This window comes from Mirounga angustirostris, unplaced genomic scaffold (genome assembly GCF_029215605.1).
Source record: "Mirounga angustirostris isolate CCGP_5_RB_7025 unplaced genomic scaffold, mMirAng1.0.hap1 SCAF_7, whole genome shotgun sequence".
In the NCBI taxonomy this organism is placed as follows: Eukaryota; Metazoa; Chordata; class Mammalia; order Carnivora; family Phocidae; genus Mirounga; species Mirounga angustirostris.
Window position 1 is genome coordinate 21,812,344 of NW_026991715.1, and position 14,396 is coordinate 21,826,739.

Sequence of the window (14,396 nt, forward strand, 5' to 3'; positions counted from 1 at the left end):
TTCCTTAACAAACCACTAGACATACCCAAACTCAGACTTCCCCTAAGTCAGTGAGAAGAACCGTGTTTCGTTTACTGTTCCACTTTTTAAAGAACTGTAACAAAGAAATCGAGACGTGCACAAATCCTAAGTGCACAGCGCAGTAAATGTGCACAAAGGAAGCCCACCAACGTAACCAGGACGTAAATCATACACAACACCCCCAAAGCTGCTCTTGCCTGCTCTCTCCAGCCCACCTACTTAAGTAACTCATATTCTGGTACATTAGCTTTGCGGTTTTCTGAACTTTACATAAAGGGACTCAATACAGCATACACTCTTGTGTCTGGTTTCTTTTGGTCCAAATGATCTTGCTGAGATGCATCTTTGTTTTTGCGTGTGCCAAGAGTTTGCTTCTTGTCATTCCTCCATAGAAGCCCTCTTTTTTTTCTTTTTCTTTCTTTCTTTCTTTTTTGTTTTTTGGGGTTTGTTTTGGTTTGGTTTGGTTTTGGGGGTTTTGGGTTTTTTGTTTGTCTGTTTCGGGAGCATCTACACAAAGAAGCCAGCCTACTGAGGAAAACATTTTGAGACACGTGGCACTCGGTGTTAGAATATAAAAGTTTTTGCCAAAAGAGGAAACAGTGAATAAGATGACCTTTTGAAATAACCCAAAGTCAACTGTTAAGAAGCAACTGTTTGAGACGAGAGATGGAACAGCAAAAAGAGCCCTGTGACATAAGCCAGAAAAATGGTCTTCGAAAGAAATGCCCAGAACTGGAACATCTATCTTGGTTCAAAAGCAAATAAAATTGGCCCTTTGGAAAAGATTTTGATTCAGGCTGTCTTTGCTCTCATCTCTTTCACAAATTCTCGCTTTTTTTCCTGCTTCTGCCGTTCTGCAACTGTTCTGAAGGCCACACCTCCGCGGGCAACCAGGTTTTGCCACACCTTTTCTCACACTGTATGGTACATGACCAACAATTCCTCACATAAAAAGGCATTTTCATTCTGTTTCCTCCTCTTTTATTTTATCTTATTTTTTTCAAGATACTTTCATTTTTAAGTAATCTCTACACCCAACGTGGGGCTTGAACCTGCAACCCTGAGATCAAGAGTCACACACGCTACCGACCAAGCCATCCAGGGGCCCTCTGTTTCTGTTTCTTTTTAAACACAGGTTATTAAAAGCTTTTTTCTTTAAACATAGGTTATCAAAGGCTTTCTTTCTATAAAAAAGTAAATTTTTGTATTTCCATTACAGTGAGCTACCATGTCATAGAAGTTTATAAAATTAATAAACTGTTGCTACCAGCTAATTCTAATATTTAAGATACAGAAATTTTTACTAGTGCTTCATAAAATTACATGCATTTAAAACATAAATTATTTTTATTCCATTATGATAATGTTTATTAGGGCAATTATCAAAATAATCTCATAAATATCAGTGCCATATACCGAATATAAAAATACCCTTTTCTTCTCCCTTACAAAAAATCCAAATTCACGAAAAAAAACTTTCACTAGTTTTAATACAACTCATTTGAGGTACATTTACTATAGTTTTTAAAATAGATTAATTGGGGCACCTGGGTGGCTCAGTCGTTAAGCGCCTGCCTTCGGCTCAGGTCATGATCCCAGGGTCCTGGGATCGAGCCCCGCATCGGGCTCCCTGCTCGGCGGGAAGCCTGCTTCTCCCTCTCCCACTCCCCCTGCTTGTGTTCCTGCTCTCACTATCTCCCTGTCTGTCAAATAAATAAAATCTTTTAAAAATAAATAAATAAATAAGATTAGTTGATTCCAGTGAATCTGGGGAAATTTTTTTTTTAATCTAAGCTTTTCCCTAAACCATTCCACTTAGAGAAGGTTAACTCAAGTTGTCACAGATTTAAACTATTTATCAGGAACGGGAATAGGCATGTTGGGATATTTACCACAGAAGAGAGACGGTAGGTGTGATTGGTCACCACAGGAGTAGTCTGATTTCTGGTTTGTTTGCTTTTATTTCTGGTTTTAAAACCAAATCCAGATATAAGAGGGCATCCAAAGTTCACTTCATTGGCTACCCAAATATACGGTAGTAAATTAAAAGTGGTCTTAAATTATTTTAGCTCTTTCCATCAGGAGAGTCTACTTCCCCACAAGTGAGTCACCTTGTGATTGCTTTGACCAACAGACTGAGGCAGATGGGATGAATGTGGCTCTGAGTTCAGGCTTCAAGAGCCTTGCCACTTTCAGGCCACCCCCCTGGATCTGCTGCTTCCACAGGAGAAAGCTTCTGCTAGCCTCCTGGGGGAAGACAGCATGTGGAGCAAAGACAAGCTCTCTGGGCTACAGTCCCTGATGGGTAATTGTTTGTATCAACCTGACCGACCTCACAGACGCCCAGATAGCTAGTAAAACATGTCTTGGTGTGTCTGTGAGGATGTTTCTGGAAGAGATTAGCATCTGACTCGGTAGATTGAGTGAAGAGATCTGAGCTCACCACTGGGTGCAGGCAGCGTCCAATCTGTTGGAACAAAAAGGGGAAGAAAGGACAGCTTCTCCTTCTTTTTCAGCTGGGACAACCATTCTCCTGCCCTCAGACACTGGAGCTCCTGGTTCTCAGCCTTCAGGCTTGGACTGATTTATACCACCAGCCTCCCTGGCTCTCCAGCTTGAAGATGGCAGACTGTGGGGCTTCTCAGCCTCCGTAACTGCCTGAGCCAATCCCTATAATAAATCTCCTCATGTATATCTACATGTATTCTATTGGTTCTGTTTCTCTGGAGAACCCTGACTGATACACCAACCAACAAGCATGCAGAAGACAACAACTATGTGCATATGCCCCAGGTAAGCAGCAGAAGAAAATGCCCAGCTGAGTTCAGCCTAACTTTATGAAGAACAACAACAAATTTCTCATGTAAGCCCCTAAATTTGAGGGAGGTTTGTGACACATCAACAAGTCAATGAGAGAGGCACCCAGAACCCATTTCATGATGTAACATACCCATTCAGTGAGGAAAACAGCTAGTATAGTTGGGGTTTCACTATCTGGTCTCCTAGCTCACATTTCTACTTCAGTTTTCTGCCTAATTTAGTCCCAATTTATTTCAAATTGGAGCAACTATACTTAACTCCTAGTATCTGCCTCTCCCCCCATTTACTTCCCAAATCAATCCTGCTTCCATGTTACCACCTAAGACAAATACACCTAAGATCCTAATTAAACTTCTCCCTGCCACCACTCTTCCTTTCAACCACACTTCTGCAAATGGGATAGAGTCCTGAGCCTACCCTTCATAACCCTTCATGAGACCCTACCCCAAAGCAGAAAAGGCAGGAGTATTGACCCATTGGTCCCCTTTCCCACTGATCTAGAGTTGCTCCCAGATGTGTTAACCTCCCCTGTGCTTCCAAGCTGGGCATATGCCATAACCTAGAAAGTTCCTTACAGCACCTATAGCCCCAAGGAAATCCTGGGGCATTAGGTGAAGCACTTGAAGGGGAACCTTATCACCTTGAAAGGAGTGGAAGCCTGCATGGAACTGTCCAGGACGGCTACAGCTGAAATCTGAGGGCAGCCAAGCACACGTGAATCACTGTGCCAGCCACACCTGCTATTCTGAGTCTGCAGTCTTATATAAAAGATCTCCTGGGACATCGATGGAGCCCCTGAGGTGGTCATGCAAACTTTGGATCTCCATGAATTACTGAAGCTTCTGCTTTCAGACACTGTTACCTCAATTAAACTGATCTGTGGCCAGGTTGCTCTTTCTAGGACAAACTTACTGCAAGACAACCAGAAACATCTCCATGGAGAGCCACTTGATGTATGGTTATATTTTTTAAAAGAGCAAACCAAAAATTGGGACAGAATCACCTGTCGTTTTCAGAACTTCTTTTCAGAACTCTGATGCCCAAGCCCCGCATCAAACCTGTAGAATTCTGAAATCTATAGGAGTGAGGGTATTTGTACAAGCTCACAGTGTGGTTCAGAGAGCAGAAAGCTTGAGGACAACCCATTAAGAAAATGACTCTAAAACAGGATTCATTCACCACTGGGTGGCACCAGAATTTCAAAGATGAAAATTTCTACTCCGGCATAGTTTGCTTTGAGAGTACAGTAAGCATATTTCCCTTTTCTCTCTATCCTCCACATCTCCCCAATTTTTTGAAAAGGGGTATATCACACCAACATAAATATTCCACTCAATATCAGTGTGGCACTTTCTCCTTGAATTTATTTAGGTTATAACAGTCTTGTTCTGCAGGGACCTTGGAGGGGGCTATTTCAGCACTGTCCCCCCTCTTTCCCTTCTCATCTTCCCTTCCAAGTGCAATGTCTGGAAGAAGAAAATCCACTGTGAGTACCGGCCTCAACAGCAAGGAGTGATTGGACAAAAAACAATTATATGACAAGTCCTGAAAGCCATATTTAGCCATTTGTAGTTTTCAATCCCTGCCCTTTCCCAAAAACCCTAACTTCAAAACTACACCAGAATCACATTTATCCTTTCCAAACTCCCACTGCCTCAGTGCAAAAGTATTTGACAACTTTTTAACAGCTTGGTCCTCTCTTCTTTCTCAGAGCTTTGGCACATTAAAAAATCCCATACAGATAATAATGTCATTTAAAAATTTCTCTGAATAGTCCATTTGTTTGAAATCTGCTTGAGGTCACTGTATGTAGCCTTGCATGCATTTATTTTTAAATGTGCACCGAACAGAAATGGCTGGAAAATATAACAAGACAAATAACATTTATTTTATCAATCCTATAAATATCTACTGAGCAACTGTATGTACCAGGCACTTTGATACATACTAGTGGGGAGATACGGGGTTGAACACAACAAGAAGATGGAAAGTCTCCTGGACTTATATTTCTAGTTGAGAGAAATATGGAGGGGGGTAGCAAATAAACAAATAAAATAATGAGAGTGACAACTCTTCCAAAAAGTAAAGCAGAATGAGGTGATAGTTTCGGCACAAGCTGGGATTAGTGTTGACAAGGTGGTCAGGGAAGGCATCCCTGAGGAGGTAGCATGTGGACCAAGAATAAATGATGATAAGAAGAGCCATCTAGGCAGAGAGTACGGCAAGGGCAGCAATCTGGGGTTGGACAAGCCTGGTACACGGCAGGTCAGGAAGGAAGCCAAGGTAGAGAAGCATCAGCCACATGAGGTTGGAGACATGAGCGAAGAAGACCTTGTCAAGGCCAGAGACCGCAATCTCCATATATATGAAATGGGAAATCACCAGAAGGTTTTAAGGAGGAAAGCAACATGGTCTTATTCATTTATTTATTTATGGTAACAGAACATTTAATTACATCAGTTTCCCATCAACACACTAGTCATTTAATGATGATTACACTGGCCATTTCTACTGGTTGACAGGAGGCTCTTCCACCAAAGGCTCCCGTGGTTTCCAGTGTATCATTTTTCTTGCCAGACTTACTTCATTTGCAGCCTCAAGTATCCCCTCTGGCCACCCTGAAGTTGGTCTTCTAATTTCTTTTTTTTTTTTTTTTAGATTTTATTTATTTGACAGAGAGAGACACAGTGAGAGAAAGAACACAAGCAGGGGGAGTAGGAGAGGGAGAAGCAGGCTTCCCACTGAGCAGGGAGCCCGATACGGGGCTCGATCCCAGGACCCTAGGATCATGACCTGAGCCGACGGCAGACGCTTAACAGCTGAGCCACCCAGGCGCCCCTGGTCTTCTAATTTCTTAACATCTGGCTCCACTTTAACCAGACTCCACTTCTCATTTGCAATCTGTTTTGCATGCGAGCCATAGGCTGCATTTTTAGGAATTTGCTCAAGAACATCAAGAGTCTTTGTGTACAACATTGTTAGCCATTTGTGTGGACTCTCACATATAACCAATCGCACCAGGCAGGCGGTCTTCCTCAGCAAACCCACCGTGACAGCACCTACATATTTATTTTTTAGATCATCTCAGCTCCTGATTGCAAAGGGGACACAAATGGAAGCCGAGAGAACAACATGGCAGTAATTGTCTGCATGGGAGGTGATGGTAGCTTGACTAGAAATAGGCATAGCCATGGAGAGAAGTGGTCACATTCTGGAGTGTTCTGGCAGGACAGACTTGCTGATGGACTGCATATGGGGAATGAGGGCATGAGAGAAATCAGCAACACCTCAATTCCTGTTTGATCAATGAAGTAGATGGGGAGACCAATTATGAAGGGTAAAACAGGCAAGAAAAGTCTAGAGGAAAACTCTCAATTTAAAACACTGGTTTGGGGCGCCTGGGTGGCTCAGTTGGTTAAGTGACTGCCTTCGGCTCAGGTCATGATCCTGGAGTCCCGGGATCGAGTCCCGCATCGGGCTCCCTGCTCAGCAGGGGGTCTGCTTCTCCCTCTGCCCTCTGCCCTCTCGTGGTCTCTGTCTCTCATTCTCTCTCTCTCAAATAAATAAATAAAATCTTTAAAAAAATAAAAAATAAAAAAAAATAAAACACTGGTTTGGTCACACAAAGTTTGAGATGTTTATTTAGTATGGGAACAGTCAGAGGGGAATTGTGAGAGTTAACAGTCATCAGCATATGATACTATTTAAAGCCTGGATAATATCCTATCATATCCTATAAATATCATATCATATAAATATTATTTAACAGCTGGATAATATCACCTAGAGAATGTGTACAGATAGAAAAGAGTATCAGGGACTGAGCCCACTGACTCTACATTGATGCTGTCCTGTTCCTCTCTCAATAAGACTGTACTGGTTATGGAAAAAAATGATGTCATTAAGATCAATATTGGTGAGAATAATAATATTCCATATGGTATTGCAAAAAATAAATAAGGGGGTGGCTGGGTGGCTCAGTTGGTTAAGCGACAGACTCTTGATTTTGGCTCAGGTCATGATCTGGGGGTCATGAGATCGAGCCCCACATCAGGCTCTGCACTGGGGTGGAGTCTGCTTAAGATTCTCTCTCACTCTCCCTGTGCCCCTCCGCCCTCCCACTCACACGCAAGATTTCTCTCTCTCTCTCAAAAAGAAAAGAAAGAAAGAAGGACTACATAAAATATCTAAGTGTCTGACAGTGTAGACAATCAAGAAAATATGATTTTTTTTTTCCTATTTCCTTCCTGGGTAAAAAATGGACTTGGCAGTAAATTGCAATAGAATCAAAATCTTTCTATTAGTTCAGATGTCTTTGCAGCCATAGGAAGTCATGGTAATCATCTGCCTCCACATTTCCAAAATGAGATTCTTCCTATAGGGTCTTAAGAGGTTTCCAGGATCTCTATTAAGCCTGAGTTAATAAAGTTGAACAGATTTCTCGAATGCAGACCTTCACAAAGGTCTTTAAGGGACAGACCTTGTATGCAGCATTTCCTGACTTTCACAAAGGCCAGAGAAATCGTCCACAGAGCACAGTTTAGGAAAACACTGACTGGCTCCATGCACGTATTTTATAGATGAGAAAACTGAGCACAAAGGGGATAAAGTCACCTGGCCTGGAGCTTGTTATAAAACCTACCGTTACTATGAAACTGCTTGCCCCAACTTTCCCATCTGAGTGCCTATTCCTGCTATTTTCCTTAAAGATGAATCAATGAGTTAATGAGGGGTCAACAATAGGCTTCCCAGGTTGATAAGATGCCCCTGGTAGGCCTCAGGTTCCTTCCTGGGTCTGAAGGGCTCACGTGTGATTTATGAGGACCGGCCTAAGAATCACTATGTTACATATCCCTACCAAGAAAAGGGAGACAGATTTTCCATTTTTTTCTAAAGTACAAACTATTACTATATTTATGGCTTTGCTTCCAGTCATGTGTGTGACTTTGGATCCATCCACATCATGTCAAATCTCTGAACTTCCATTTATCTGGCTGTTAACAATAAGGGCAGTAAAATGAGAGTTAATATTTGCTAAAGCTTTGGCCCATAACACAAAGTTTCTAAATCAGCAGAAACTATCTCTACCAGTGATCAAAAGAACCGTGGACTAACTTTCTTAAAAGCCTTATCTTCCCCATCACCGTTTTGCAGAAAAGAAAACTAGAGTACACAAATACTAAACCCTTAGTGGGTCAGAGGGCCTAGTGCCTGAGGCATGAGCAGGGTTGGAGGTCAGATTTGTTGGTGCAGCCCCTTCAATGCAAAGCCCTCCAGTGTAGCTCATGGAGCGGTCAGAAGAAGGACTTCCGTAAAAAGACCTGAGAAGTGGCACCTGGGTGGCTCAGTCGTTAAGCGTCTGCCTTTGGCTCAGGTCATGATCCCGGGGTCCTGGGATCGAGCCCCACGTGGGGCTCCCTGCTCCGCAGGAAGCCTGCTTCTCCCTCTCCCACTCCCCCTGCTTGTGTTCCCTCTCTTGCTGTGTCTCTCTGTCAAATAAATAAAATCTTCAAAAAAAAAAAAGACCTGAGAAGAGCTAGCGGTGGGTACAGCCAAACAGGGGAGTGGGAGCACTACCCGAGAGGGTGGGTATGATGGTTTGGGGATGTCATGTCAACAGTTTGTAGGTCCACCAACTACAGCTTTGAGATCTTTAATACATGTCATCTACCTGATTTTAAAACTGTTTTTTCTTATTTCTAATGATAATCGGCTTCTGAAGTATATGGGACTATTATCCCACGAAGATTCCACTGCACTCCCTAAGTTCCCCATCGTCACTTACTGAAACTGATGACACTCTCAAAGTACATTCATTTAGCTCAAACGGCTGACAACAGTTAAAAAATAATAGCCTATGGGAGGAGCTTCTATCATCTTATCCTATTAGTATTATGAATATAGGATGTGAAGTAGTTAGCTATGACTGCATAACCATCTCAGAACATATGGGTTTAAAAAGCTATTGTTTCGGGACGCCTGGGTGATGCAGTCGGTTAAGTGCCTGACTCCTGGTTTCGGCTCAAGTCGTGATCTCAGGGTCCTGGGATCGAGCCCAGCTTCTGGTTCCGCACTCAGCGTGGAGTCTGTTTGAGATTCTCTCTCCCTCTCCCTCTGCCCCTTCTGCTCATGCACTCTCTTTCTAAAGTAAATAAATAAATCTTTTTTAAAAAATAACTTGTTTCTCAGGAGGCTACGGGTTGGCAGGTAGTTCTACTGATCTAGTTTAGCCAGATTTTTGCAGGCTCAGGCTGTGGCAGATGGCAGGTCCACTGGGAGCCGAGTGCTCCATGATGGCTAAAATGACTCAGCTCTCCTCCATGTGGCCTCACATGGAGCATGCCCCAAACTCAGACATGTTGTCATGGTGACCAGAGGGAAGCCAGAGAGGAAGCAGAAACATGCAAGGCTTCTTGCGGTCTACACTAAGAATCATCACATCATCACTTCTACCGCACTGTACTGGCCAAATCAAGTCACAAGACCAGCCCAAGTTAGGGTGGGCAGGAACTACAAGGTTACTGGACAGGGATATGGATAGAGGACATTAAATTAATTGAGATCATCGATGCCTTCAATCTAACACAGGGTGGAAGGGCAAAATTTGATTCAAAGAGTAGAAAAGGGAGGATAGAGAATAAAAGTTATCTGCATTCTTAATAATCTCATGCCTGGAAATCTCATTCTGTTATCGAGGCCTCAAACTCAAGCAAACTGGACTCTTCGTATGTAAATCTTCGTCTCAGTTTTTTCTATGCAAGTAAATCATCTACAGAGATGATTGTGTTTTACAATGGTCTCAGATTAAAATTCACGAAATACTTAAAATATTTTATCACTTGAGTTCAGCCCAATAATTGTTTGGATTTTTGTTTGATACAGAATTAAAAAAAAAAACTTTAACGTCCTTTTTTTATTCTTCTAATTAATGAGCAACTGTAGTATTTGCATTAGTGATATGGTGGAACACCTAAAAAGAAAGAAAAATAAAAAAGATTAACTTCACTGTGAAAGAGCCTTCTCTAGTATGACAGATTTATCATCAGTCAATATTTATATTTGAACCCCCACTGTGAGCAAAGAACCATGACGAATACAGTACAAAACACATTTCTTTAAAAATATACTCTGAAAAAAACAAATAAAATAAAAATAAAAGTATCTTCTGATTATAGAAAGTGCAGATGAGGCAGGGGTGATAAAAAACACTGCTAATATCATTTAACAATGAATATCAAAGCTGTTGTGTTGGGCATATTTTTTTTAAGATTTAATTTTTTATTTGGCAGAGAGAGAGAGAGAAGCACAGCAGGGGGAGGGGCAGAGGGAGAAGCAGGCTCCCCACTGAGCAGAGAGCCCAAGGTGGGGCTCCATCCCAGGACCCCAGGATCATGACCTGAACCGAAGGCAGATGCTTAATTGACTGAGCCATCCAGGAGCCCCGGGCATGTTTAATTTAAAGAAGGTCTAGTCATGCAAACAGGAGGAAGCTGAAGCCCATTTAGGGAGAATGAGGGAGGAATCTCTGAGGTAGCACATACTCAATATCTTCTAAAAGGAGGAAAGACAACAAGATTGGAATAAGACCTAGGTCCCCATGAGTAAGGGGTCAGTGTAAGTGACCCACACCAGCATCAACATAAGATGAAGTTCTTGAGGCGAGAAGGTAATGTGATCTTAGGAATCACAAAGAATGTCGCTGTGGTCATTTACTGAACCACACATGTGTGTTTCAGGTGTGGCTGATCACGTCTGTCTGAGCAGAGTCTGAAAGAGAAACCTTCTGTTGGAGCTCTTAGTATAGTGAGGGAAGAACAGGCCACTTGGCTGAAAGGGCTGTCACTGGCCAGATCAGGAGTAAACTCCAAGTTCCTTCCTGGTACTCCCCAGAGTTTCTTGGAGATCAGGTGGCCTCTAAAAGATGTGGAAAAGGGAGCAGGCCCTGCCAACAAGGAGGATCATCCAGCAGAACTTTCGAGCACAGATCATTTTCTACAAGAGCCTGCTCCAGAAGAGGGAAGTGAAGCCAACGGACCCAGACCAGGAATTGTAAGTGTCAGGTCTCAGACCTAGGGCGGGGGGAAAAACAGACGAGAAGGGACTGCTGCCTCTTTGTATAGAAAAGGTCTCTTTAGCATCTCAAGGACAGGAAGCCTCCATGTGACCGGAGGTCTGTGGTTGCCCACCTTTATCATCAAGGGCTGGAGAAAAAACAAGAGTGATCCCACACACTTTAGGAACCTAGGACATATTAACTTATGACACAAGTGTATTTTGCTTATAGGGTTATTGCATAGAAGAACTGGCAGGGTTTGAGGGTTTTCATGTTATTCAAGCTGAAAAAAGAAAACTCAAGCAGAGGGGGACAAGAAGCAATGCTAGGAAAGCCTTGAAAAGCATAGTTGCAATCCAGGACTCAGTTTGTTCAAGAGAACTCAGGATTTTCCAGTGAAGGGAAAATGGGATAGAAGGAAAGAAGGAAGGAAGGAAGGAAGGAAGGAAGGAAGGAAGGAAGGAAGGAAGGAAGGAAGGAAGGAAGGAAAGAAAGAAAGAAAGAAAGAAAGAAAGAAAGAAAGAAAGAAAGAAAGAAAGGAAAGAAAGAAAGAAAGAAAGAAAGAAAGGAAAGAAAGAAAGAAAGAAAGAAAAAGAAAGAAAGAGAAGAAAGGAAAGAAAAGAAAGAAAAGAAAGAAAAGAAAGGGGAGGGAGAGCACCAAATCCTAACCACTAGACCACCAGGGAGCATCAGAAGGAAGGAAGGAAGGAAGGGAGGGAGGGAGGGAGGAAGGAAGGAAGGAAAAAATACAATTAAGAAAAAAGAAAGAAAATGGGATTATAACACACTTGCACTGTCCTGTCACACTTACCGTGTCGACCTGTAAGTTTTGGTTTTAAGTTCCTTTTAATCTAGAAAGATAGGTTTGGTTTTAGGTTAGATTTCTTTGACTTCCTTATAAGCAGGCACGATGGTTGGGGCTTTTGGTCTTTTGACTTCTGCTTTGTTTTCTACTTTAGATTTAGCAAAACTGCTAGCAGAGTACCAATTATATGTAGAGGAATTTAATTTTTTAAAAATTCCTCAGGAGTTCCAACTATAATTGCTCCAAGAGTCCTGTCTTAAAAAGAAAGAGAATTTTATAGGCAGGTTGTTAGGCTCAGCCCAGACCTAGAGCAATCAAGAGAAAGCCTCCAGAAACCCATTTAAAGGCATCACCATGGGTACACACAAACACTGTGAAGACACTGTCCATGACACGCGACGGGGGAACAGAAAATATAATGTAAAATGTAAATGGATTGAGGGGACAAGGAACCATGTGCTTTACTTTACTTCCAGGAGACTGTGTGTAAATAATTGAAAGACACAGGGCTTTGGATTCCACAATCCTGCCCTGAATCCCAGCTCTGCAGCCGTTTCACTGAATGTGTGGACTAGGAAAAAGAGACAATGTATTTTGAGTTTGGTTATCTTATCTTCAAAATGGTGAGAAACATACCTATTCCCTAGCGTTATTAAGAGGATTAAGTAAGTTTCTCTGTGTAAAGTGCCAGGCATATAGAAATTTAACAATGATTAAATTCCCTTCCAGTCTTTATCCTCTGCCCCTAGAAACCCAACAAAAACACTAGAACACAGTTTCACAGATAAACAGCCTATGTCTCCGCAGCCATCAAGAGATGGTTCAGTCCAATCACCAAACTCCACCTTAATTTACAGCGTTTTCATGGGTGTGTCAAGCAGAGGTAGAATTCAAACTCTGGTTTACCAGAAATCTCAAAATGACATCTGAGCTGTCTGGGCTAAATGCTCACTGTGCCTGTGGGGGAGATGGTAAGCATCTGGATCTGTATTTGAGTCTCAGCCTTGTCACTCACAAGCTAGGAGACACGGGATGAGTTCATTAAACTCTCTGAGCCTCAGCCTTCTCCTCTGCAAAATGAGGACGATACCTCTCTTCCAGACTCACCTCCGGTACTGCACACAAGCGTGTTAGGAAGCCAACCACCATCACCACAAACATGGTGGCCTTTCAAAAATTCTGCCCCAAAAAACAAAAAACAAAAAAACGAAACAAAACCTGCCCATTGGCCACCCGACTGGGTCGTCTTCTGCATTGTTTGATAACTAGTAGAGAATATTTTTTGTTTATTAGCCATGTGCATTTTTTCTTCCACAAATTAATTGCACGCTTATGACCCAACTCGTATCTTAAAAGATCCTATGAGCTCAATTCTCAAGACCAAACCATTACAGATAACACTGTCTCTGTCCCCTTCCGAAGTCAGCCCAGCTGCTCTTCACTGTTTTAAAACCTTGGGGGATGAATGGCAAATTGAAGACATGTAATCAACAGTAACACAGAAATGCATTAGTATATGAATCTCTATCTCTCTGCCTGTCCTTAAGTGATGGTAATTCATGCTCTTCTAAATGCCTTGGAGATTCTGTAGAGAGGCATCATTATTAGTGTTCTTTGTTATTACCATTGTTACAAACAGGTGAAATAAACAACCATCTAAAAAACAGAATGTCAAGGGGCACCTGGGTGGCTCAATTGTTAAGCCTCTGCCTTGGCTCAGGTCATGATCCCAGGGTCCTGGGATCGAGCCCCACGTTGGGCTCCCTGCTCAGGGGGGAGTCTGCTTCTCCCTCTTCCACTCCACCTGCTCTCCCTCTCTCTCTTTTTCTCTCTCTGTGTCAAATAAATAAATCTTTAAAAAATAAAAATAAAAAACATGATGTTGGGATTATCAAGAATGATAGAGGGAAAATACTAAAAACTCTGGCCCTGGATTTACATAGAGATGCATAAAAAAGATAAAAGTCCATGTCTTCAAAAGGAACAGTGATGTAGAATAAGTCGCTAATTATATTGTTAAAAGTAATCAGTTAGCCAGAGACAAATCCTAACATTTGTGGTCAATTCATTTTCAACAAAGGGGACAAGACAATTCAATAAGAAAAGAACAGTCTTTTCAACAAGAGTGCCAGCAAAAACTGGCAAAGGAGTCAAGTACCAGGACAATGTACAAAAGAATGAAGCTGGACCCCTACCTCACAACACACATAAGAATCAACACAAAATAGATCCAAGACCTTCTGCTTACATAAATGTTAAAACTATAGTACTCTCAGAAGAAAACATAGGAGGAAAGCTTCGTGAGCTCAGGTTAGGCAATTATTTCTTAGGTCTGACACCAAAAGCACAAGTGATAAAAGAGAAGACTGATAAATTGGACTTCATCAAATTTAAAAACTTTGTGCCTCACTATCACCAAAGTGAACAGACAAAACCTATAGAATGGGAGAAAATATTTGCAAATCACATTTCTGAACAGAGACTTATATCCAGAACACATAAAGCATACAGCTCAATAATAAAAAGACAACCCAGTTTGAAAATGGGCAAAGTATTTGAATCAGTTTTTCTCTAAAACAGGTATGCAAATGGCCAATAAGCACAGAAAAGATGCTCAACATCATTAGTCATTAGGAAAATGCAAATCAAAAACATAATGAGATACCAGTTCACATCCACCAGAAGGGCTATAAGCAA

At 41.9% G+C, this 14,396-nt stretch overlaps 2 long non-coding RNA genes across 18 annotated transcripts in view; both read right to left on the bottom strand.

Annotated features, from left to right (window-relative positions):
* LOC123855860 (uncharacterized) overlaps positions 1–14,396 on the bottom strand; it is a 456,844-nt gene that overhangs the window by 393,233 nt on the left and 49,215 nt on the right. The gene's annotated exons all lie outside the window — the stretch shown is intronic.
* Positions 5,675–14,396, bottom strand: part of LOC129046293 (uncharacterized) — a 57,727-nt gene continuing 49,005 nt past the window's right edge. The window contains exon 4 of the long non-coding RNA XR_010412983.1: positions 5,675–9,811. This is a non-coding gene — a long non-coding RNA (uncharacterized LOC129046293). The remainder of the gene's footprint in view (positions 9,812–14,396) is intronic.